The 27,018-nt window shown below is 33.5% G+C and overlaps 1 pseudogene; it reads left to right on the top strand.

Moving 5' to 3' along the window:
- LOC109107890 overlaps positions 1 to 27,018 on the top strand; it is a 56,091-nt pseudogene that overhangs the window by 16,402 nt on the left and 12,671 nt on the right.

Genomic DNA, 27,018 nt, shown 5'->3' with positions numbered 1-27,018 from the left:
GGAGTTTTCAGGGATGTAGTTGATACCACGATAATCAATTTCAATGATTTGATTGCATTAACCTGGCAAAATCCAGCCATAATAGATTTATCAAACATGATTTTCACTCCAATCAAGTCTGGAGGAAATCTAGTGATCCCCACTAGTCTTACAGCATTGCAGTAGTGTTAGGTTTTGCTCATCCCGTTATACAGTACAATCATTGTGGCATGAGTTGAAGGCAGCGTTAGTGTGTGATGAACAGACAGGTCAGAGTCGGGCTCCAGTGGGCCGGTCCAGTCGACCTTAATCCAACACTAGCAGTCCTCTGAAGAATAGCAGCACCACAATAACTCTTTTAGATGCACCTGTTTCCAAACAGCCTTCGATGGGTCTTAGACTTAAAAAGGAGGAAGGTCAGCTATAGAGAGCTGGCCGGCAGATTTCTAAGTAGGCCGAACAGATGTCTGAGAGTTTTTAAATGCATTAAACACACCAGCGAGAGAGCGAAAGAAACAATGTGAGGGGGCTGAGGGAGAAATTACAGAAGAGAGACAATCCCTCTGAGAAAAGCATGCTGAAAGCAGCCCATGCGTCCATATGCTTAAGAAGAAAAACAAGGACAGAAACTGTTATATCAGTATATCTGTCCTTAATACTCACAGCATTGTTTGGATTCGGCCCGTGACATTATTCAGCGAAACACCTCAGTCAGTTTTCTCCTGAGATAATGTTAGTCAAGGTTTTCTGTGCCAGAAACATTCATAATTTAGTTTTACATGACCAGCATTTTTTAATTCTCTTTGACTATTAGTAAAAAATGGGATGGTTTTTGCTGCTGTATGTCTTATGTAAATGGCCTCTTTGCATTTTTTTTTTTGGACCCTGCATACGAGTAACAGAATATATCATACTGTATGGCTTGGGTTTTTCATAAAAAATGAATTGTAAACAAGCAAGTAGAGGTCAATCTGTAATGTTTAGATTTGCTAATATCGTAATATATCTACACATGCATTTGTACAGTATGTGTATGAATGGAAGTGAACACATTAGCACATTTCGCTAGTTCTTCTGCATTAAACTCAATTCAAATTTGATTTCTCGTTATATTAAGCTTTCAATGACTCAAAAGACCACATCTGTTCAATATTTTGTGATGGCGACTTGCATTGTTTTTCTACGTCTAGTAGCTGATATACGCTACTGTTTGAATCGGTAAGATTTTTTTATGTTTTTGAAAGTTTATGCTCACCAGAGCTGCATTTATTTGATCAAAATATTGTAAAAATGTGAAATTTAAAATAACTATCTTCTATGTGAGTATATTTTAAAATGTAATTTATTGCTGGAATCAAAGCTGTATTTTCAGCATCATTACTCCAGTCTTCAGTGTCACATGATCTTCAGAAATCATTCTTATATGCTGATCTGCTGCTTAAGAAGCATTTCTGATTATTATCAATGTTGATGCACAGATGCAGTCAGCAGGTCTTCAGACACATTAATGGTGTGGCATCACGGCATTTCCAGCACCTGCCGTGGCCTCCAGCACAGAAACACATCCCAACCAAAGACGTCTTCGCAGTGGGTCTGGAAGCCGAGAGCTCCAGGTGTGGAGGACGCTTCCAAACATTTAATTGGCTGGCATTTCTCAAAGGACGAACAGTTTTTCTAACAATTGAAGTTTTCAGCTCATCCAAACATGAAAATCTTATTATTTATTCACCTTCAAGTCAATCCAAACTCATATGCTGTCAGTTTTCTTCCTGTTGAACACAAAAGAAAAGGTTTGGAATGGCATGAGGGCGAGTATTGTCGTTATTGGGCTGAACGATCTGTTTAAGATGCTGTGAAGTGTTTGGGTCAGTGGCTGTGTGTTTGACAGATGGTTTCATTCCTCCGTCCCTCATTTCTGCTGGAGTTTGTGACACTGCCCACCGCTTTGTTCAGCGTGAGCGATTACTCCTTGAATATTCTCCCTCTTTCTGGCTGATAGCCCAGTGTTTAATTCTGAGGGTAACTCATCTGGTTACTCCAGAGTCGCTAGATTAAATCGGAAAGTCCTTTTCCGTTTTTGCCAGCTGTTTATCCCTCCTCATTTGCATAAGGTTACTGCCATCAGTCAGGCAGGAGTCGAGGATGTGACAACCAGCAGCGATCATACCTCGTAAATGCAATTTTCAGGGCGTTATGATGTTGATTTGACAAATATAATTAAATCGTTTTGGTCCTATCTGAGATAAAGGAATAGTTCAGCCAAAAATTAAAATTTGGTGAAAATGTGCTCACCATATGGCCTTCCAAGATGTAGATGAGTTTGAATGTTTCATTGCATCACTTGCTCAGCAATGGATCCTCTGCAGTGAATGGGTGCCGTCAGAATGAGAGTCCAAACACCTGATAAAAACATCACAGTAATCCACAGCACTCCAGTCCAGCAGTTAAGAGTTTGTGAAGCCAAAAGCGTAGTGTTGATTACTTGTGGATTATTTTATCAGCTGTTTGGACTCTCGTTCTGACGGCACCCATTCACTGCAGAGCATCCATTGCTGAGCAAGTGATGGAATGCTACATTTCTCCAAATCTGATGAAGAAACAAACTCATCTACATCAGACAAATAGGGTGGACATTATTAGTCCTTTATTGTAAGTGTGAGAGACCCCTTTAAGTGTTTCATATAACTAAGGCAACCAGCATTAATCATTCAGCGCAGTTTCATTTATGCACTGTCAGTTATTTGTGCACTTCGTATTTAATGCTATTGCTGTTTTGTATCTAAATTTTCCCTCAGAGATCAGTGAAAGAATTTTCTCCCTACACTATTTTTAGGTTTAGTTTGCTAATTAGCCTGAATTTTCACTCTGTACTTTTAGTTTGCTTTATTTCATTATTAGCCGTTTGGATGCTGAAATCTCGGCAGCTCTTAATGTAATGACTTTGTGGGCGAGAGCAGAGAACACACATCTCAGCAAAAGTGGGAAAGGAGAAAACATAGTTTCAGAGTGCTGTACATCACCAGCCCACCTCTCCTTCACTCTCTTTGTCTTATCCAGCTGTAAAAGGGTAGATTTATGTGCACATTAATTCTGCTCTTCCATAAGGATACAGAAGATGCCGTCAGATTTTCTGTCCCACGTTTGCCTGTGAAAGCAAACCATTCACAACAAATAATGTCCACTGAGTGAATCCAGTCAAACCTGTCAACAACATGACTTCAAAATCAAAAGAAGGAAAGAAAGAAAGAAGGGATAATACCTTGTTCACAGAAAATGAAATTTATTTTTTGGATCATGACTTTTTTTTTTACAGTTGTAACATTGTTTTCATGACAATTAAGGAGCACATTTTTCTTACTACTCTCATTACTGTAATGTGAAAAAACACAAAAATATAACATTTAATTTGAACAATTCAGTGCAAAGAATTAATGTGCTTCATTGTTTTGCAAATATATAAATGCAAAATCTTTTCTTTATTTTTCTTTTCATTTTGGGGTGAAATGTGGCATGCCATACATACTCTTCACAGTTTTGGTTTTGTGTTTTGTGAGATTCACCCTGTTGGTCTTAACAGGGGCAGATTGAAAACACTGTGTGGGCTTCACATGTGTGCTATAATTAGTGAAATTAATATCAGCATGATATGTTTTTTTTTTTTTTTTCAAGTACCACAATATTATGATACTTTCGAACACCAGCTGGCATCTGTGCTTTTAGGAGTGTTTTGTTATTAGTGGAGTTCTTGAACTATAGAGCATGTAGAGGAATCTGATTTAGAAATACATTTTTAGAGAGTGCACTTGGTCTTTTAGTCACTATTAAAACCACTAAGTCAAGAATAAAGTAAAAATATGAACTCGAATAAAATAAAATGTAAACTTATTTTATTTCAGCTCGCTGCCAAAGCAACCTTTCTTATTTTCATGTAGGTTAACTTGACTTACTAAAATAAAAATGAAATAAAAATGAATAAAAACTATATAGACTAAACAAATAAAAATGACAAAAACATACAACAAAACTAACTAAACAATTAGAATAAAAATGGAAAATACAAAAATACTAATAAAAAATATTAATAAAATTATTAAAAATATATTAAATAAAAATAAAAATTTAAATCAATATTATTAAAAATTATACTAAATAACACTGCCTCTTATTGCAAAAGTACAAGCCATTTTGGAACAAATACATAAATATTTAGAGAAATATCTAATGAGTCTCCAAAATATCAAAATTTCTTATTTCTTACATACATGATGCTGATGTTTCCCAAAGTTGCAGTGTTTTTCTTGCTAGTTACTCTAATGTGCACAGGTTATCTTGAAAACTGCAATAATATAGATTTCTATTCACAGCAGTAGCATGCATATCGAGTGCTGTGATCACTGCGAATGCTCATTTGACATTCACTGATTATAGAAAAACATTGATTGTGCATCTTTGTACCTTCTTGCTGTAAATTCTCTCTTTTTCACAGAAACTGCATGTGCTCAGAAAGACCCTGCAAGCGTTGATCTATCCCATCTCCTCCACCACACCCCATAATTTCGAGGTGTGGACAGCCACGGCACCCACCTACTGTCACGAGTGTGAGGGTCTGCTGTGGGGCATCGCCCGGCAGGGCATGCGCTGCACCGAATGCGGGGTCAAATGCCATGAGAAATGCCAGGACCTCCTGAACGCAGACTGTCTCCAACGTGAGTCCAAATTTAGCCTTTTTTACCTGATCTCATTGCTGATTAAATAAGCAAGTTGGAGAAGGTCAAAGCCATCTTTAGAAATTGCAGTTGGTCTTTTAGCCACCATTAAAAGTCAAGGATCACCATTACTTTTGCATTAAAATGAGTGTAAAAGATGTACAGTACAGTAGATGTATAGTAAAAGCTAAAACCAGTCCCACTAAGATTTAAATTTTTATATCAAAGTTACTGATTTTGTGGCTGTAATTTTACAGAATATTGTGGAAAACATTTGGTTATTTTTATAATTAGACACATTTACATATAAACACATTTACCATATTATTATGACACTAAATAGTTATACATGACAGGAAAACAAAAAACAACACAGAAAGCTTGTTTATTTGGTGTCTCATCAAATTCTGACAAACGTTTTAAAGATCTAAGAAGCAAAATATAAACAGTAGGCCAAAGATACAAATTAAATAAAGAGAAAAAAAAAAAGTTAAGTAAAAAGTTCTTCAGGTAGGTTTAGTATTCAAATTGAAGTTTTTTTCCGACACTAGAAAAAAAAAAAAAAAAGCTAATTGCATCTTTTTGTCTCATAATTCAGATTTTTTTCTTGCAATTCTCAGTTTAAAACTCATAATTAATGTCAGAATTGTGAGATAAAAATGTCCAATTACCTTTTTTACTCAGATAAACTCAGAATATCAAGACATAAACACAGAATTGCAAGATATAAAAGCAGATAAAATTTCAAGATAAAAATTATCAGTTCTGAGAAAAAAAGTCAGAATTGTGAGATAAAAGGTCGCAATTACCTTTTTAATTTTTATTCCGTGAAAAATTGCAATTTGTAAACTCAAATTCATAGAAAAAGTCAGAATTGCGAGAAGCTTTGAGATAGAAATCTGAGCTATAAATTGTGAGAATTGCGAGCAAAAATGTTCAAATTGTGAGATTAAAAGTTGTATTTACCTTTGTTCTTTTTTATTCTGTGGCGAAAACAGGCTTCCATACAAAATACTTATAAAATTCAGCAGAAATGAAATAATCAAATGTAAAATGAAACACTTTACCATGATAAATGATATACTGATCCTTATTACAGCTACTAAAGTGATTCAGTCAAGAGTGAATTTCTTTGTCTTTTGTTGTTTGATTTAACATTAAGGACACAGATTAGTCATCAGACTAACATGCATGTGTAAATGTTAGTAGCACTGCACTTTTTTTATTAGTTATTGGTGAATAATGGAAAAAAAGTGACAGTTTGGTGATTTTGTGTCGTGTTGCACAATCACTCAATCGTGAACAGCTGCAGAGACTGAAAAAAACTCCACAGCTACACTTTTGCATTGTAACAGTGAGTTATGCATGGGTGAACATTCATTTTTCTTCACAAAATGTAAGTCTGCTTTATCACGCTGCAAGCCCATAAGCAGTGTTCATCATTCTGAAATGCCTTTGTCTGTCTGTCACATGGCATGGTAGCTCTCAGCTCTGATGATTTGCTTTCGGCAGCTGTTTGTTTTATTGTTTCTCTGTTCTGCCAAACAGTTCGTCACTAACAGAATTACCATTTTCACTTCGGTAAGACTCAAGTGTGCTGCGCAGTGCTCTCAGACGAGTGCTAATGTCAGACTGTGGTTGAGATATATGTGAAGGAGTTCCCTAGTAAACCTCACAGACGTGGCCGTCTGCCAAAGGCACAAATGGGCCTGTACAGAGAGAGATTTATTAAATGAGCCATCAAACCCATCATATTTAGTGTGTTTAAATATGTGTTTGGTTTGGCTTGTATGGTTTGTGAAAGGAAAGACCTCCACAGTTTTCAGGTCACATTTGGAGCGAGACACCAGTAAACGTCTCTCTCTCAGTCATGCTGTTTTATTCCTCACATCCAGCACCTCTTGAACACTCTTATAAATCTTTTGCAAGGTATTTATGATGCTTCTCTGAATGAATGATTCATTTTAATAGAGTGCCGATAGATACATTTTTTTAAACAGCAGTGAGTCATCTGTACTCCACGAAGTCATCTAGAGATGTGCAATATCACAAACACTTCAAAATCAAATAGATTAAGTGGCTATTAGATCTTAAAGGGACTATGTAGAGCGACACCGGTGGCCATTAAGTGAACTGCAGTCGATATGTTTAAGTTCTTTTTTGCTTGTCACTTAGAAGTAATATTTTAGACTGTAAACTATATGTGAGACTATAGTATGAATAAGTCCATTTTCTTTGCATGACACATTGAAAAAACAGTACAGAATGGCCATTTCGGCATTAACCTGAACACTGTAAGCATTCATTTCATATGAGAGACTCTCGGGAACTCGTGTAAATGTCACATCCTTTTGATTTTGACAACCTAGGAAGTCGGGGAAGATCTTGTTTTTTGAGTTTCATTACAAGCTGAAGCTGTTCACACATTGGCAATAAAAAATAGAAAATGAAAAAAAGATTAATACATGAATTCTTACATTTAGCCCCCAAAACGTTATATGCGTTAACTCTTCACTTTCAAAGTGAAATGTCCTGTGAGTTACATTAAAGGTGCATTCAGTTTTATCTGAAACAGATGAATGAGAATCTGGCAACATTTTCTTATGTTGGTTGTTGTACGTATTGCATCTGTTCAGAAATGAAATGCACGGTGAGTGGTGCTAAAGAGTTATTCATCTATTGCAAAATAACACAGCACTTACACTAAACCTAAAAACAAGTTTGAGCTAAAAATGCATTTGCTGTAGCAACCATGCCATTTTAGCTTGCTTCTACAAGCCTTTGAACTCTTTTATCATGTTTTCTGAGACTCGAGTGCTCCACATCGCCAGTGCAGTGCTATACCGGGTGCGCTACTGAGCAAGTTTACTATGCAAGAAAAGCCATACATATGGAGCTAGTTACGTGATGCAAACATTAAAATGTAATAGTTTACAAATCATGCACTATGGTAAAAGCGTTTTGAGGTTATAGCATAGTATTACATAAGGAACCATGCAAAAATAAGTCTAATAATTGATCATTTGCATGAAAACGAATAAACTTTGTTGGTGTTTTATTGTCACTAGATGTAATTTCAGTTGGAAACTGCATATGCATTTGTATAGATACCCTTTTGGAGTTCTGCAAAAATGTAGGTACGCTTATTTATACAGAAATAATCCAAATCCGGCAGAAATAATACACCACCCAGAACGTATTTTCAATGTACTGTAATTTAGGATGCATTTTCTATATGTGTGCAAGAACTCATGTAAATCACTCTACAGGTGCTGTAGAGAAGAGCTCGAAACATGGAGCCGAAGACAAAACTCAAAACATCATCATGGCCATGAAGGAACGGATGAAAATCAGGGAGAAGAACCGGCCCGAGGTGTTCGAGGTAATCCAAGAGATGTTTCAGCTCTCGAAGGAAGATTTCAGCACTCACCTGAAGACGGCCAAACAGGCTGTGCTGGAGGGGACGTCCAAGTGGTCTGCCAAAATTACCATCACAGGTGAGTAATGAATGAATCTCATTATAAAATTATATTAAAGGGGTCATATGTTGTGATTTAAATTCCTTTCTCTTTCAAGTTCTTGGTGCATAAAGAAGATCTGTAAAGTTACAAAGACTAAAATCTCAAATCCAAGGAGATATTCTTTATCAAAGTTAAGAGTCAACCACGCCCTCCTAAAACGGCTCGTTCTAACACGCCCCACATCTCTACGTCACTGTGTGGGAAGATTTGCATAACGCCACCCAGATGTTCATGCAAAGAAAGAAGGTGTAACTTTGATTCTCACTGTTGCCGCCGCCACAATGTTGTGGAGACGCTTTGTGTTTCGTTGTGAAAGCGAAATTACTTTGTTTGGTCTTCCAAAAGAGGACACGACTAGAAATCAGTGGTTAAGTTGTATTTACAACACTGTTCCAGAACAGTTCAAACCAAATATTCAGATGTGTGCAGCGCATTTTACGGATGACAAGGACTATTTCTTGGAAGAGTAGCCTACAATGCTTTAAAGTGGGACAATTCTAACTTTGCATGGACAGTCTGGGGCTTCCGATTCATAGCCTGTAAGTATGTTTTCATATTTAAAGAATTTGCCACTGATGATTCAAACGCGAGTTTTGAGCAGTGTAGAGTAGCACGTGTTGTTTGACATTTTTCCGATCACAAATGCAGACATGGTTTTATGTTTACGCAGCGCGATATGGAACGCAACACGTAAAAAGACAGTATAAGTCAATATAATCAGTAATTATTTTCCCACTGGATGCTACAAATGCCTGGTTTGTAATGGGTTTTACTGGTTTTGTCTCGTCCTGCTGAGACACACATCACAGTATGGGGAGGGGCATAACATTTCCGTCACACACTTGAGGAATTCGGCCAATCACAATACACTGGATAGTTGGCCAATCAGCGTACACCTCTCTTTTCAGAACAATGAGCTTTGTAAAAATCAACGCGTTTCAGAAAGGCGGTGCATAGAGTAGCAACAATAGTACATTATGTGGAAAATAATGTGTTTTTGAACCTTAAACCGCAAAATAATGTTTTTTAGCAACGTCATATGACCCCTTTAATACATTATTGTCAATAATACAATTATTATTGTAAAATAACTATGATGTTATTTTATTTTATGTAAAATTTGTAAAATAAATAAAATATATATGAAATATTTATCTTTTATTTTTGGAAAAAAAAATTTTTTTATATTAACTGTGTTTATTAATTTATAATTTTTATTTTAATGATTTATTATTTAATATGATTATTATAAAATTATTATTATATTCATGTGTTTTATAATTATATTTAATGGAGCATTTCATACAGATTTTGTATAAAATATTTATTTATTTGTTTATTTATTGTTTTTATTATTATTATTATAGTTTTTAGTTTTTGGTGTTCTTGACAAGTTTTATGAGGTTCACTCTTAATGTCTGTCTGTACGTCCGTGTGTCTGTGACTGGAGCAGACCCTACAGCGAGGAAATGCTGCTCAGTTTAGTTTGGGAAATGTGCCGAGAGTTTTGCTAGTTTTCTGACAGCTCAAACCGTTAGACGACAGCAACCATCTGCTGTGGACAGAAGCGTAGGCCGTCGCAGCCTTTTCTCTGAGTCATAAAGAACCGTTTCTGTCCATCTGCAGATGTACGTCCTCGCATTGCTTTGTTTCAGTCATATTTTGTCTACCAGAATCCGCTGTATTAGTTCAGCTGTCTGCCAGGTTAAGTTGGCTCCTGTGTGTGTCCGTATCAGTGATGCTCCTTCACCTAACTTTGAGGGTCAACAGAGGCTGTGAATTATTGCAGAGCTTGCAATGCTGCCAGAGTGTCAATAGAACACAGAGAGAAAAACAGCTCTCTGCTATAATTTATCCTGGCCTACGATCGAATCTCCCATTTTTTGAAAGTATTCATAAACTGATTTATTTATAAAGGGTTTCATAAACACTGGCCTTTGTGAATTCTGATGCAACATGCACTGATGGATCAACCAGGTGACCTTACACTGCAAAAAACGATTTTCTTAGTATTTATTTGGGTCTTATATTCCTGTCACTCTTAAAATGACTATCATGCTTAAAACAATACATTTTCTTGAGAAGCAAAATTGCATGTGATATTAAGACTTATTTGAAGAGAATCTTGAATAACAATTATTTTATTGCATTTAAGAAATGTTACTTCTTTTCTTGAATAGATTTATTTTTCTTACCCATTGGCAAATATATAATATACTTTTTTTAAAGTAAAATAAATAAAAAAATTCTTATAATTCTTATAATTCTTTGGTAATTGCAACTTTATAGTTCACAGTTCTTTTTTTTCTCATGCAATTGCAAGTATATATTCGGATGTTATTGTGGTAATTTATCTCACAATTCTGAAATTTTTTTCTCTCAATTATGACTCAGAATTGTGAGATAAAAAGAAACAAGCTTCCATAGATTATGCTTAGTTTCCCAGTGGGGTAAGAAAAATAAACTTAATTCAAGATATATTTTCTATTAAAAAAAAAAAAAAAAAAAAAAAAAGTACTTCCAAAGTATTTTTGCATGTTTATCTTTGGAAGCAAAAACATACTCATTAAGAAGATGTTTTTTTTTTTTTTTGTTCTACAGAGATAGATTATTTTGCCGTGAGACCAAAAACAATATGAGTGTCACTGTAAGACATGCTGACGTGACATGAATGTGTGAACGAGCCTCTGGAAACACACACAAACACTCCAACACGCCATCCTTCTTTCATTCTCGCTAAACTATATTACCCTCTTCAACCGGCCCGGTGACATTGCACCAATCTCTGTCTGTCTCCAAGCCCAAGGATATATGTTCCCTGAATAATTTAGCACCCTGCTCGTTCATAATTAATGAGGCGAGAGCTTCCTGTGAACTACTATTGGCTCTGTGACGGATGGCATAAAAAAAAAAAAAAAAAAGTGCCACAGAAAAAAAAAAAAAAAAAAAAAAAAAAAAAAAAAAAAAAAAAAAAAAAAAAAAAAAAAAAAAAAAAAAAAAAAAAAAAAAAAAAAAAAAAAAAAAAAAAAGAAAAAAAAAAAAAAAAAACAAAAAGAAAAAAAAAAAAAAAAAAAAAAAAAAAAAAAAAAAAAAAAAAAAAGAGGGGAGAAAAAGGAGAAAAAAAAAAAAAAAAAAAAAAAAGAGAAAAAAAGGGGAAAAAAAAAAAAAAAAAAAAAAAAAAAAAAAAAAAAAAAAAAAAAAAAAAAAAAAAAAAAAAAAAAAAAAAAAAAAAAAAAAAAAAAAAAAAAAAAAAAAAAAAAAAAAAAAAAAAAAAAAAAAAAAAAAAAAAAAAAAAAAAAAAAAAGGGGGGGGGAAAAAAAAAAAAAAAAAAAAAAAAAAAAAAAAAAAAAAAAAAGAAAAAAAAAAAAAAAAAAAAAAGGGAAGAAAAAAAAAAAAAAAAAAAAAAAAAAAAAAAAAAAAAAAAAAAAAAAAAAAAAAAGGGGGGGGGGAAAAAAAAAAAAAAAAAAAAAAAAAAAAAAAAAAAAAAAAAAAAAAAAAAAAAAAAAAAAAAAAAAAGGAAAAAAAAAAAAAAAAAAAAAAAAAAAAAAAAAAAAAAAAAAAAATTTGTCCGTCAGGCTACACGCTGCTTTTTATGTTGTATTATTGCACATTTGTCTGTTTTGAATTGACGTTTTAGTTATTAAGGGTGCCGTATGTACAAACACATACACACTGGACACGACTGATGTTCAAGGATGGATTGCGGTCCTATACTGAAAAAGATAAATAAAGAATCAGTGTAGAAACTATTTTCACTTCGAAATCAATAGTAAATTTAATATGTGACCATTTTTGGTCATTAACACGCTGAGTGGGATTTTTTTTTTAAAAATCTGAAATAACACAAAATCTTTAAATGCACCAGAAATAATGTTGCTGCTAATCTTTGACATATTCAAGACTGTGATAATCCAAAGCTAAAGTTTTCTCTTTGCATTTAGTGTATGGAAAATAATTAAATTTTTGTGTTTTTTCCTCTTATACAAATTGATGGTATCACCACCAAAACTGGTATTTAAAGGGTTAAAATCCTGAAATTAAATAAATATTTGGTAGTTATGATGAGGACTGATGCTGGTTAAAAGATTTAACTTAGTAAAAGTGGAAAATAATAATAATTATATAATATTTTAGGCAATGTTTAATATGTGACCATTTTTGGTCATTAATGCACTCAGCCGCGTAAAATATATAATGCAGCACAAGGGTTAACAAATAAATAAAACGAAACAAGTTACAGTGAATTTTTAAAACATATTCCAATAGTCTGTTTTATTTACAACATTGAAAATCATTTTATAGATTGTACCAGGCCCGAGTTTTGAATTATTAATATTTTTAATGAGTTTTTATTGTATATTTTGGGTTTTCTTTTCTTTCTTTTTTTATATGTCTGTTTATTTTTAAATAATTTGTATTTCAGTTTTAGCTATTTTAGTAGTTCAGTTTTAGCTACTATATTCTTGTAGTTAAACTAAGTAAAAATGTTTTCTTGGCAACTAGTTGAAATAAAATAAATGTTTTTTTTTCAGTTAATGTTTATTTTATTTAATGTAACCATAATATGCATCTATATATACGTTTTTAGTTTTAATTAACTATTATAACCCTGTGAGCACCAGCATTTTAGGAGGCTCCCTGTTTCTGTTGTGCTTTGCGATTTAAAATGTTTGAAGTTTGACTTCATATATCAAAATTTTGCCTGAAAGCTGCAGATTTACAAAACTAAAATTTCCAAACACCCTCAAAACACAATAAACGTAATTGTGAGGCACAATTGAATGAGATATTAGGACTTGTTTTTAGAGAATCTACTTGAATTAAATCTATTATATTTAATTTACATTTTCTATTAAATTTCTTGAATTAAATGTAATGTATTTATTTCTTAAGCTTGAATAAAAATGAATTTACTGTGCTTTGTGCTTAATACAAGAAAACACTACCAAACTAGGGTGTAATTAATTCAAAATGTATGTATTATTGATTCAGATATGATTTGATGTCTCATTTGTGTTATAATGTCCAAATAATGAGAAGTACATTATTTAAAGTACAAAGTAGTTGGAAACAACAGCACTTTATCTCCCATGCAAATGTTGTTTTGCTTGCTTCATGGATGCACAATTCACGAAATGTTGTTTTTTTCTTCTGTATTTTCTTCTGTAGTTGTATGTGCTCAAGGTTTGCAAGCCAAAGACAAGACGGGCTCCAGTGACCCCTACGTCACAGTACAAGTGGGAAAGACCAAACGCAGGACCAAAACCGTTTTCGGCAATCTCAACCCGGTCTGGGATGAGAAGTTCTTCTTGTGAGTACCACAGAAAGCAGATGTGTTTTCTGTTTATTTACCTTCTGTGTTTCAATGTGCATCTAACATTGTGCTGATGGTAAGGGATCCAAGTTGCTCTAGAGACGCAGTTTCCATTTCACAACATTTCTGCCACTCAATCACAAACAAATTTTTTAAATGAATAACATTTCATTAATTTGACATTTTCTGTAGAGCCCCTCCATTATGAGTATTATTTTTACTTTTAATTTTTTTGGTTGATACTCAAAGGAGATTTTTGGTCTGTTTGAAAAGACTCTTCGGGTCGTAAATAAGGAGTAATGGAAATCATCTGTATTCCGGTTGGCTTTGTCATGCTCTCATGGGACCATTTCTTTTCATATTCCTAAAAGTATATCCTTGAGGCTTCTGCAATCAAAGGTGTTGCATTATAGTGAGGGTGTACTCGCTTTCCTGCTCCATTCATAAACCTTTGTTAGGATTTGATGTTCCTGATGATGCAGAAAGCCAATAAATCAGAGGCCTAAGATCTACAGCACTCTTGACTGTAGAAAAATTATACAGTCCCTTTATTTGGAAGCTTTATTTCTTGTGTGGTTATGGTGATTATTAGTTGCTCTTTTCATTAAGGTTTTGCTGAGGTAACACTGCTCTCGTTTGCGGCTTGTTGTGTGATCATAGGGAGAGCAAAAGCCTTTTATATTCCAATTCAGTTCCTGAGTTTGAATTTATTCATATATCCATCCATGAATGGATGAATGGATATATGGATAAATAGATAGATGGATAGATATATGGACTGATGGATGGCTATATGGATGGATGGATATATGGATAAATGGATAGATGGATGGATACATGTAAAGATGAATGGGTGGATATATGGACAGATGAATGGACGGATATATGTATGGATTGTTGGATGGATATATAGATTGACGGATAGCTATATGGATGGATGGATGGATATATGGATTGATTGAGGGATGGATGGATGGATGGATGGATAGATAGTTGAATGAATGGATATATGGATTGATGGATGGATGGATGGATGGATGGATGGATGGATGGATGGATAGATAGATAGATAGATAGATAGATAGATAGATAGATAGATAGATAGATAGATAGATAGATAGATAGATAGATAGATAGATAGATAGATAGATAGTTGAATGAATGGATATATGGATGGATAATGGATGGATGGAAATATGATGGATGGATAGATAGATAGATGGATGGATATATGATGGATGGATAGATAGCTGGATGGATATGTGATGGATAGATAGATAGATAGATAGATAGATAGATAGATAGATAGATAGATAGATAGATAGATAGATAGATAGATAGATAGATAGATAGATTACATAGATAGATAGATGGATAGATAGATAGATAGATAGATAGATAGATAGATAGATAGATAGATAGATAGTTGAATGAATGGATATATGGATGGATAATGGATGGATGGATATATGATGGATGGATAGATAGATGGATGGATATATGATGGATGGATAGATAGCTGGATGGATATGTGATAGATAGATAGATAGATAGATAGATAGATAGATAGATAGATAGATAGATAGATAGATAGATAGATAGATAGATAGATAGATAGATAGATAGATAGATAGATAGATAGATAGATAGATAGATAGATAGATAGATAGATAGATAGATAGATAGATAGATGGTTGAATGAATGGATGGATAGATAGATGGATGGACATATGAATAGATACTGTATATGGATGGATGGATGGATAGATAGATAGATGAATTTATATATAGATATCTTTTTTCTGTTTTTCACATAAAAAGTAGTTGTACATGACTGTAAAGGTATATAGACCAAATTCAGTGCCTAGTGTACACAACTATTTTGCTTTGCTTTACATCCTTTAATACCAGGCTCTTCTTCGTTTTGATTAGTTTGGGATGCGTCCTGCTCTGTACTTTATGGATAAATAACTAAAGCACTTTTATATCAGTACTACAGTCGTTCCGCACAGCCTTCGTTCACACCATGTGGTGAGCAAACAGAAAAAAAAAAAAACCAAAATCTCAGCAACCATTACAAACGACAAAACAACCCCGTTGCCTCCCTTGAATATTAAAGCGCTGAATCCCATCGGCAGATATCGGCGCCGCAGCGATCTGCTGGTGTATTGAAGTTTAGATGTGTTGTTGCTGTGAGGGAGGATTGCTGGATTATTAGAGACAGTCATTAGAGCCACAGCACATCTTATACGACCCCTAATCCTCATCGCCCACTTTCATTTTCTATTTCAATCCGAATTTGAGATCTTAATCCTGAGAGAAATGCCAGCGTCTGCCTGTGGAGGAGGGTTTATCATCTTTAATAGATTGTTCTATATGCTAAAGGCCACACAGATCTCTCTCGTATACGCTTGCATATGTTTGGACACAGTGGCTATATAGGGCATATTCTAGAGTAGATGTTATATTTATTGTGTTTACATTTTAGGCGACACAAAATATTCTGGGTAGTTGCAAGAGCAATGGTATGCAGTGTGTAAAATGTTTCAAGGGGCTTTTAAAGTGCTCAAAGTTTTTATTTTATCTTAATAAAATGTCATTTTTAATATTTGTGAATATTGAATGAAAAAAGGGAAAAAAAGAATGCATGAAGCTAAATTAATTAAATTGTAAAATTGTTTTATTTAAATTTTTTTGTTAAAAAGTGAAAATAATAAAACATGCTGGTGGTGGCTGGCAAAAAAATAAAAAGAGTTAAATAGGGGTTTGATTCTACTATTTTCTGTCTTGCTCTTTATCTCTCTCCATTTCTCCCACTTTCACTTTCTAAATAGCTTCAGTGCTCATCTTTCATCTCTTCTTCTCGTCTTCTACTTGGTTGGTGGCTCCCTTGGGATTTGAATGATTGGTGCAGAAAGCAGTGGGGGAGGGAAGGGTGAACACAGGGTTGGCAGACCAAAGGATTTCCTATAGAAGCATCGACATAAACTTTCCCATAATGCTTAGAGGCCACGTCCTCAAGCTCCCCAGGACTGTCAGATTTCGACATATCATGCTATGATTCACTACGCTTGCACTGGCCGCTCATGTAGCCTGTGGAATCAGTGCATAACTTCCTCTTTAAGCGCATGAGATCAGTGGAGGAAGTAAAGCGTGCATTACTCAGAGCACATCACTCTCACAGCAGCCATCAACACCCATTAACACTGTCATACTCTACATAAGAGCGGTTTGGGTGAAATGACCCCTAATGGATCCCACCCAACAACACTCAGAATCTCACTAAGACAAGACTCACTATTACTGCTGCTCATAAGCAGCCTTAGCAATATGAACAAAAACATAACTAGATCGAAAGCACCACTACTTTAGTATTAAGTTGCTAAATAAAAAAATAAGAATATATTTATTTATTCAGAAAGAAAGGGGACACACTAAGGTTTGCTTATGGAAATCCTAATACAATCTTAATACAGTCCAAGATCAAATTTATACTGGTAAAATGGCAAAATTGGGCAATTAGACCTGAAAAAAGCCACTCAGTACTTTTTGTTTGATAATTTAGTTTTAATAAAAGGCATGGATTGTCATAAAATGTGAAATGTTAATTATACATTATATATTTTAATAATTAATAATTATTTATAATTATTAATTAGTAAATAAATAAACTATGTATTAATTATATAAAATGTAAAAAATTAATGATATATTCTGTTTTTATTTTTTAAATAATTATATAAATTATATAAATATTATGAAGCTTATAGAGCTGAAACTGAGTGAGACCGATTTCGAGAAAGACACACACACATCTACAGTGAATATTAAAGAAGAGATCCCTCTGTCTTGCTGTTGTACAGTGTGTGCGTGGTTGACCTCGCACGGGTATGAGAAATGAGAAATGTGACAGGTAATTACATCCAGTCTGTGACTTACTCGAGCAGTAATGTAAGAGGCCAGGCTATATTGTGAATACAGTTGCACCTAAAGGCCGCTGTTAGACACAAGAAGCAGCGACGGGCCTGCAACCCATTCAGCTGTGACTGGATTCCCAGTAAAACAGTCTCAGGTGCCTTATTACTGTTAGAACACACCCTCCTTCTGCTATTGGTCGCACAAATGCATAGTTCCGCTCTAAACCCATGGCATTGGTTGATTCATTGGTGCAGGATCCGCCTGTTGGGATGCTCAATCAAAAAGAGCAATTTTTGGAAAGTCACAGTGTTTACACTTTTCTGAGGAATCTGGCAAAAATAGCCAGTTACTTCGAAGTTGATACTGTCCAAAATTAAATAATTTTTATTGGGCAGTATTAGGATTCTTTTGACCTGAAAAAAAGTGACAGCTTAATGGCATAAATTGTGAAATTCCTTTACATAATATATATAAAATTAATTAATTAAAAATAAAATACAAATAAATAACAATAAAAATTTTTATTTATTTATTTTAAATTATACACACACACGCACACACACACACACACACACACACACACACACACATATATATATATATATAAAACTACTATATAATAAAATAATATATTTTCATGTTATTTATATTTATTCGGCAAATGCAACATTGCAGTTTCAGTATGTGAATGACAGCGTGTGTGGGAAATTACTATAAATATCTGAGTCTATAGGGCTTCCGGAGACACAAAGATAAACATCAGACACTGTATGGTGACGAGAGGCTCCAGGATCTCTGGATTTTGGAAGGATTTATGCAGGATTATGGGGAAATGCATATTATGAGATGAGTTCTTAGTACCTCTCACCTGTTTAAACTTTTTCAACGAGAGAAAAGCGTTAGAGAGATAGTGGAAGCCCTTTTAATTTGTTTTCTCAGGTAGATAGTCTGTCATAATAGCAGGTTAAACCCATCAAACGGTTTTTATAACATCTGATGAAGAGCTGCTATAAATCTCTCCGATCTTGACAGAAACCTTCTGTTGTGGTGTATTTTCTCTTCTCACCTCACTTTTTAGTGTACGGCGTGTCGTGAAACATGATGGCCGATGGGAGTCGATCTGTGGCGTGGATTCAGTTCTCATTAGTGGCTCGCCCACTCAAAAGTAGCATCGTGTGGCTAATCTCATTAGCATATTAGCACACTTTCTGGATTAGCTTTAAACTAAAACTTTCTAGTTCTTTCAAGCTACTGTAACTTCAAAGAAACACAGAAACTGGTCTCATTTCTCTCATTTAAAAAATTATAAGTTTCTGATTAAGTTGCAGACTGTTAATGCAAACTGTGCAGCGTTGGTATATTTGAGGATTTGTACATTTCTAAGGATTTATTAATACTTAAAATGTCACTTAACTGAATATATTACTCAACTTTTACGTGCACAGATAGAATCCATTTTAGTCTAATTGGTGGTCAATCGTTTTTGTGAAGAGATGTCTATTCCACAGCGATTCGTTCTTTGACCTAAAGCAGAATAGTTTAAAAACTACTGAAGATGGAAAACTTGGACTCAAGTGTGAGTACATAAACAATTTTTTTAACAAATATAAGAACTATAAATAAGCCATATTAAGTGAGGCTTCAGGATATTATTATCAGATGAACTTCTGCCATACTAGTCAAGATATTGAGAAAATGTATGCAATATTTTGGTTGATTTCCATCAGTCAATTTCAAAAGCCAAAAATAAAAATAAAAGAAAAAGAGGCAGAGAGAGAGAAGAGGAAAGAAAAAAGAAAGAAAGAAAACCATATGAAATGTTTTTACTTTTACTCATTCCTTGAACCATTTATCTTTTACTTTCACTGCATCTTCAAATGTTTGGAGTCTGATTTTTAATGTTTTAGAAAGAAGATTCCTCTGCTCACCAAGACTGCATTTATTTGTTTAAAAATACAGCAAAAACAGTAAAATTGTGAAATATTATTGCAATTTAAAATATCCATTTTCTATGTTAGTATATAATACAATAAAATAAATTCCTGTGATCAAAGCTGAATTTTCAGCATCATTACTCCAGTCTTCAGTGTCACATGATCTTCAGAAATCATTCTAATATGATGATTAAATATTCACAATATGCTGCTAAAGAAACATTTCTGATTGTTGTCAACATCTACAGAAATCTACATAATAAAATCTACTTTTGATCAATTTAATGCATCCTTGCTGATTAAAAGTATTAATTTATAAAAATAAAAAAAAAATCACGGTGACCCCAAAATTTTTTAAAGTTAGTGTCAGACCTGATCTTTCCAAACAAAGCGCTGTTGTCCAGGTTTGTCTCAAAGTGATCATTTTTCACTCAAACCGTTCCTGTAATATGATGATATTTATATCTCCTCCTTCGGACGATGTCCGTCAGTGTGATGTGATGTGATGTGTGTCGGGGCTGCGCTGTGAGGCTGTGGTGTGTTTCTGCATCTGTGAGTGACTGTCTGCAGGCGTAACGTCTGTCTGTGAGACCGTCTCTCTCTCTATTCACTCCTTCACCGGAGAGACAGACGCAGACATGGACCACAGGAGGCTAAGTTGCCCTGTTTGGAGATTCAGTGGAGCATATGACCTTTAAAAGCAGTTCGGCAAGCAGATCGTCACTCTTGTGCTCTCAGCTCGTGTGTGTGTGTAATTTCTTGGCTATACTTTAGGGACTAAACTGTCCGTTGACATCAGCTAAATAACAAAAGACTTTCCTTTGGGGACGTCCTCAAAGGTAAATAGACTCTCAAGTACAGTCAGTAGTGTTTTGCCATGAGAAAGAAAAGCCACAAATGAAATCAATTTAGTATATGAAATAGTTGTCCTAGAAAGCAATGAAATCAAATTAAGATTTTTAAGTCTTCTGGTTCATAGTTTCTGAAAAAAAAAAAAAAAAAAAAAATTTTCAGATGAAATCTCAACATTGTCTCAATCTGTGCTCAGATTGCCTAAAATATTAAATGTGCAGCATGCAATCAAAAGTCAGAGATTAAACTTTTCTCATTAAATGATTTAAACTGCTATCCGTCTTCATTTTATACACTGCAAAATATAATTTTCTTCCTCGGTCTTATGATATATTCATGCTTTTCTGTCCAGGTAATATTTTTTTCCCAAAATTAGAAGACAATAAATGAATCATAATGCATATAGAAAATTTAGACTATTTTAGGATCTTTAGATTATTTTATATTGTGACATTTTAATTACAATTATTCACTCCCCCTCTTTTCTTGTTACTGTAATGTGGAATAAACGTAGTAATATACATATAATAACTCAAAAATATAAATAAATAAATAATGTATATAGAAAACTCTCAATCTTCTTTTTTTACACTGCCAAAAATGAATCTTTGTCTTGTTTTCCAGTGCAAATATCTTTTGAACTACTTGAAAAAATATTTGTTTTCTGATTTTATGCTTAAAACAAGAACAAATCGATGCCAATGGGCTCAGAAAAATAAACTTAATTTAAAGCTGAAACAAGCTTTAATTTTTCAAGAAATGCATTCAAGACTTTGAAGTCATTTTGCATGTCCAGTAAATGTATCTTGGTTTAAGACAGGTATATTTGTACCGGAAAAACAGCCAAAAATACTGCATAGTGCAGCTCTATACTCTTACTTGAAATTGCTTACATTTTTTGATGAGTTAAAGTAAAGGAAAAGCATATGGTGCCATGACTTATTGATCATCAAATTTTTTACATTATATAGGGAATTGTAGGACAAAGATCTTTGTGTAACGCTGCTTTCTCTCTCTCTCTCTCTCTCTCTCTCTCTCTCTCTCTCTCTCTCTCTCTCTCTCTCTCTCTCTCTGTCTCTCTGTCTGTCTGTCTGTCTGTCTGTCTCTGTCAGTGAGTGTCATAATGCTACAGACCGTATAAAGGTCCGCGTGTGGGATGAAGATGACGACATAAAGTCCAGAGTGAAGCAGCACTTTAAGAAGGAATCTGATGATTTCCTGGGTCAGACCATCATCGAGGTGCGGATGCTGAGCGGGGAGATGGACGTCTGGTATAATCTTGGTATGTTATGGGCCTCATTCTTCATAAACCTCAACAAAATTGAAAGGAATTGTTCACTCAAAATAAATAAATAAATTGTCACCACATGTCATTCCAAACCTTTTTGACTTTTTTTCCCTTAGAAGATGAACTGAGATAATCATGCTGCTCAGTCAAGGTCGTATTTTATCCACAAATAAACAAACATTAAAAAAATAAATTAAACTGTACATCTATTACACTCTGTTCTCATTACTGTAATATGGAGGAAAGTGTAATATGCATAGAATATATATACATACATAAATAGTATTTGTTTTTATTTTTATTTAAATATAATAATAAAAAAAAAAAAAACTATAGTATTTGTTGTTATTTGTATTGAAGTATTTTAATAAAAAAAATTGCATCTAGAAGGGTTAATATTCATTACATTTTTTTTTTACTCTATAGTATTGGTAGTACAGTACAGTATATTTTGGCTTGTTTTAAAAAAAATTAAATATGTTTTTTTTTTACACGATTTTATTTTTATTTATTTTTATTTTTATGCTTTGTTTTCCTTTTTTTTTTTCTTTATTAATTGTAATTCTTATCATCTGATTTAGTGACTATTTATTTAATAATTTTTATGTCAAAGCACTGAATAGCCATTATGAATGAAATGCGCCACAGTATATAAATAAACTTAACTGGCCATTATATAATGTATTATTGTGTTATTATTATTTATTTTAAAATATATTATTGTACATTACTTTTTTTTCTTATGTTAATTTAAGCAAGAAATATTGTTTATTTTGTATGTATATAATGTACATGTATAAACAATGAGAATAGTTTTCTCATATTAAATTAATGTTAATCAAAATTTAATTAATTAAATTAATTTAGGCAGGAAATGAGTTTAAATATTAAAAAATGTTGTTAGTGCAAAGATGTCTCATAATAGGATTCAGTGTAAAATAATCTTTTGATTTGGGGGTGAAATGAGACTCTCTTTGCATTACTTTGTGAGATTCACCAATAGAGCCAATAGAGCGCACCATAAAAGAAGTTCATCTTGTTCTGTATTTCAGGTCTTCTTTTTGGTTAATGGTGTAAATGTAGCTGCTGTTTATAGGTTTCTGTGCTCATGACTGAAATTCGACATTTTGACATTGTCCAGCTGTCTGATCCCAGGTCAGATTTGTAATGGAACATGGCTGTAAGCTGATGAGATTCGGTGCAGGTCACTGTTCTGAGATCAGCTGCATTACATGTTTTATTGACAGGGTCAGAGCGGAGGAACATCCTACAGCTCCAGCGCTCCTCAATATCTTTCATTCTTTTTATTTCCATTTCTTCTTGTCTTTTCTATCTTCTGCTCACATGCTCGTGTTCATTCTCCCTGCAGAGAAGCGGACGGATAAGTCGATGGTTTCGGGGGCCGTCAGGCTGAAGATCAGCGTTGAGATGAAGGGAGAAGAGAAGGTGGCTCCTCCTCACGGGCAGTACACCTGTTTACACGAGGTACATCAAAAACACTGCAGACACTGCATTCTTAATCAGAATTTTGTCTTGCTTTAAATATATAAATATCAACAAGTCTCACTAAATATTGTTCGATTTTTGCTTGAGACAACAGAAAATGTAAAATAAATATTTCTATAATATACACATTTATTTTATTTTAAGAATGTTTAGATATTTTTTACTTTAACTTGAACTTTTACTGTAACTTTACTGTTTATTTTACTTCAAAATAAGACCAGATGTTATTAAAAAAAAGTGAAAATTGGACTCTTGAGAAATTTTGTAATTAAAAACCATATAAGGAATATATTAAGTGCCTCAAAATGTCTCTTTTTTTAATAATTAATTAAAGTGATATTTAGATTTATTCATGCCATTACATATATTATTGGATTAATTATTATATTATATTTAATAAAATATATTTTATATTCGGCAAAGTGATAATTAGACAGTCATGTCATGACATATATTATATTACTGTGTTAATGCATATTATATTATATTATTTATATTATATTATATTATATTATATTATATTATATTATATTATATTATATTATATTATATTATATTATATTATATTATATTCAAAATGCATATTATATTTAATGAAAGTGATATTTTTATAGTCATATCATTGCATATATATTATATTACTGGATCTTGGTGCCACATTAGCAAAAATATAGCTCATTTCTGTGAAACGTCAATACGGCCATCATAACGGAAAGTTAAGGATCTGCCAAAACTCAACACGTATTTGTGTTGCATTATGAATTGTGTTTCAGAATCCATCGACGTGTGAAATCGATCATGTGTGGCTGGAAGGGTTTGCGTTGATGTGTTTGTGTTAGTCTGGCCCACGTCCCGCTGGTTCTGTACCGTGGTGTTGTGGCATTTTTGTCGGTGTGATGACAGTAGGTTGGCACCCCGAAATGTTGACCTTTCCAAGCTGGCTGTGCTGTTGATGTTCCTCGACATCCATTCCATATCAGTGCTGTTACAGTTCATGCACTCGAAATGCCTTGCACGCTTCCTGGCTCCTAAACGGCTTCCCGCTTCTGATGATTTCTGTGCAGAATCTCTTCCACTACCTGACGGAGTTGAAGAACAACGGAGTCGTGAAGATCCCGGAGGTCAAAGGTGACGATGCCTGGAAGGTTTACTTCGACGACGTGTCGCAGGAGATCGTGGACGAGTTTGCTATGCGCTTCGGTGTGGAGTCGATCTACCAGGCCATGACGTGAGTTTCTGATGTTTCACTTGCTTTTTAATAGAGATTGTGAGTCAGTCATTGAACAGAAAGCAGCCGATGGCTCACATACAACCTGCGTTTGCGTTAAAAGATGAGGCCTGGCCTTATTCACGACTGAGCCTCATCATGAATCAACAAAAAGCTTGTTTTGTGTCTACAAGTCCGTCGATGACTTACGCTCATACATGCACATGATGGTTTTATAAATCACACTGTTTACTCACTGTTTTATTGCAAATGCTCAGGCTTCCCACTGAAAACCTCTCAGCCTCAGCACACACTCTCTCTTTCTCTCTGTGGAGCTGTAATCAATTTGGGCCCCTTCTCTAAGGGCCCTTACCCTCATAATTGCATCTGGAGTTTATGTCCCCTCTCTCTCTGTCTCACGCACTCTTTCTCTTTTTCTCACTCTTATTCTCATTTCTATCAGGTGATCTTTCTATCTTTAGTGAACTATTGCATTGCTGTGTAAGAGATGAGAAAATCATGCATGAATCGCTGCAGCCTTTGTCGTAATTGTGTGCCAGTATAATACCATTCAATATTTGGGGTTAGTAAGATTTTTTGAAAGAAGTCTCACTGAGGCTGGCATTTATTTGATCAAAAATACAGTAAAAAAAACAATGCCAATATTATTACAATTTAAAAACGTTTTTTTTTTTTTTTTTATGTGGCATAAATAGTAAACAGTAATTTATTTCTGTGATGCACAGCTGAAATTTTCAGCATCATTATCTTAATGAAATAAATGCAGCCTTGCTTAACAAAACATACCAACAAAAACATTTTAAGCTCAAAAAAACATTTCTGATTATTATTAATGTTGAAAACAGTTGTGCTGCTTCATATTTTTGTGGAAACTGAGATACATTTTATTTTTCATGATTTTTTGATGAAGAGAAAGTTCAAAGGTACAGCATTTATTTGAAATAGAAATCTTTTTTAACATTATGAACATATTTACTGTCAACTTTGTATCAATTGAATGTATCTTTGCTTTAAAAAAAAAAAAAAAAAAAAAAAAAAAAACTCTTATAGAATCCAAACTTTTGATTATTTATTTACCTCTCATGTTCAGACCATGTTTGATATGGGCTGAATTTTACAGGTCATGTGACCTCACAAAAAGGTCAGATTTGAGCAGAAAATAAAAACTGATGTCTTTGGCTGCTGTACTGTAAGTAGCCTTAAAGTGTATAAGCTTTGACTGTTATTCCCCTCTGTTGTGTTTCAGCAGAGCCTCTAAATGCGGACTGCTCAGGTTTAGATGATTGTAATGCATAAAGTAGCTCTAACTTGACATTGTAATTTCATTTATCATACAAACAATGTAACTTCACTCTGCTTTGCACACTTTAAAAAGATTTTAAAGCAGGGACCAGAATTTACTTTTTCGCCACTGCTGCCAACTGTGGGTGAATTGAGATAAATTACTGGCCTTAAAAATGCATTATTTATGCACTATTCTTTCACTGAAAATATATTTTCAGTGCCCAAAACGATTTGCTCTTTCTGTGAAAATGCACCTGGCATGTGAGAACGCTTGATTTTCTTCCTCGTGTTTTTTGTTTTGTTGGCTTAATGTGAGGAATATTGCACATGTGCGTTCTGGAAAAAACAACTTTCGAAGGGTGAAAAAAACTTAAGGCATCCTGCAGTTTCCATTGCACATCACGACAGAATTTCTGTAGTAGACAGTATTTATTTACAGATAAGCTTTTTAACAGTTCTGTGTAATATTGCAGTTTCTAAGAAAGTTTCTGGCTAACTGGCAAAGACATTTTGGCTCTTGGTGAGATCCTGCATCTGAATATTTATTGTTGTTCCAGAGAGATGTCAGGGCTGATCTCTGACTCATAAAGCATTCGCTGATTTTTTTTTTTCTTTTTTAGGATAATGGATATTGATTAATTCAATAAATGATAGTCTTCCAGCAATGAGCGTTCGGTACTGACCTGCTGAATCAGACTTATTTATACACTCTATACGGAAATCACACAGCACCAGTGATCCATACAGATCAAGTGTTCTGCTGTGATTATGTATTAGAAATTGCAATGAACTTACTAAAGTTGATGCAAACTTTTTTTTGCATATGCATGTGATCACATCTTTAAATCTACTGGATGATGTGTGGTCATGTGACCTGTCCCAAATGTTATTAGAGATGCAGCCCATATTTTGTACCATTCAGCATTTTTTTATTGCTGAAGGGGGGATAACGATTTCAGGGTGAAATCTTCAGTGGTCAGCAGCATGTTGGTTCACAGGTTTACAGAACATGAATGACAAATGATCTCCAGCCTGTTGAGAGCTTCTTGGAAGGAGATTTCATTTCCTTTAAGAAAATCATTTTATTTTATTTTATTTTATTTAAAAAAAAAAAAAAAAAATTTATATATATATATATATATATATATAATATATATATATATATATATATATATATTATATATATATGTGTGTGTGTGTGTATGTATGTATAATTTATTACAACAAAACTTTATGTATTTAAATTTATCTTATTTTAAAATTAAAAAATATATATTTTAAATTTATATGGTTATAATTATGATATATCACTTATTACAGCAAGCTTTATTATTTATTTCTTTTAAATTCATTTACTATGTAAATTACTTTAAAATAAATTATGTAATTTATTATTATGTATTTATTATGTAAGTTTAATTATTACAACAGAACTCCGTCTTTATGAATGCGAATCATAAGGTTCAGATTATGATGTACTCTTAACGA

Source organism: Cyprinus carpio, chromosome A18 (assembly GCF_018340385.1).
Source record: "Cyprinus carpio isolate SPL01 chromosome A18, ASM1834038v1, whole genome shotgun sequence".
Taxonomy (NCBI): domain Eukaryota; kingdom Metazoa; phylum Chordata; class Actinopteri; order Cypriniformes; family Cyprinidae; genus Cyprinus; species Cyprinus carpio.
Note: the sequence above shows the minus strand (reverse complement) of the source record. Positions and strands in the feature narration are given on the sequence as shown.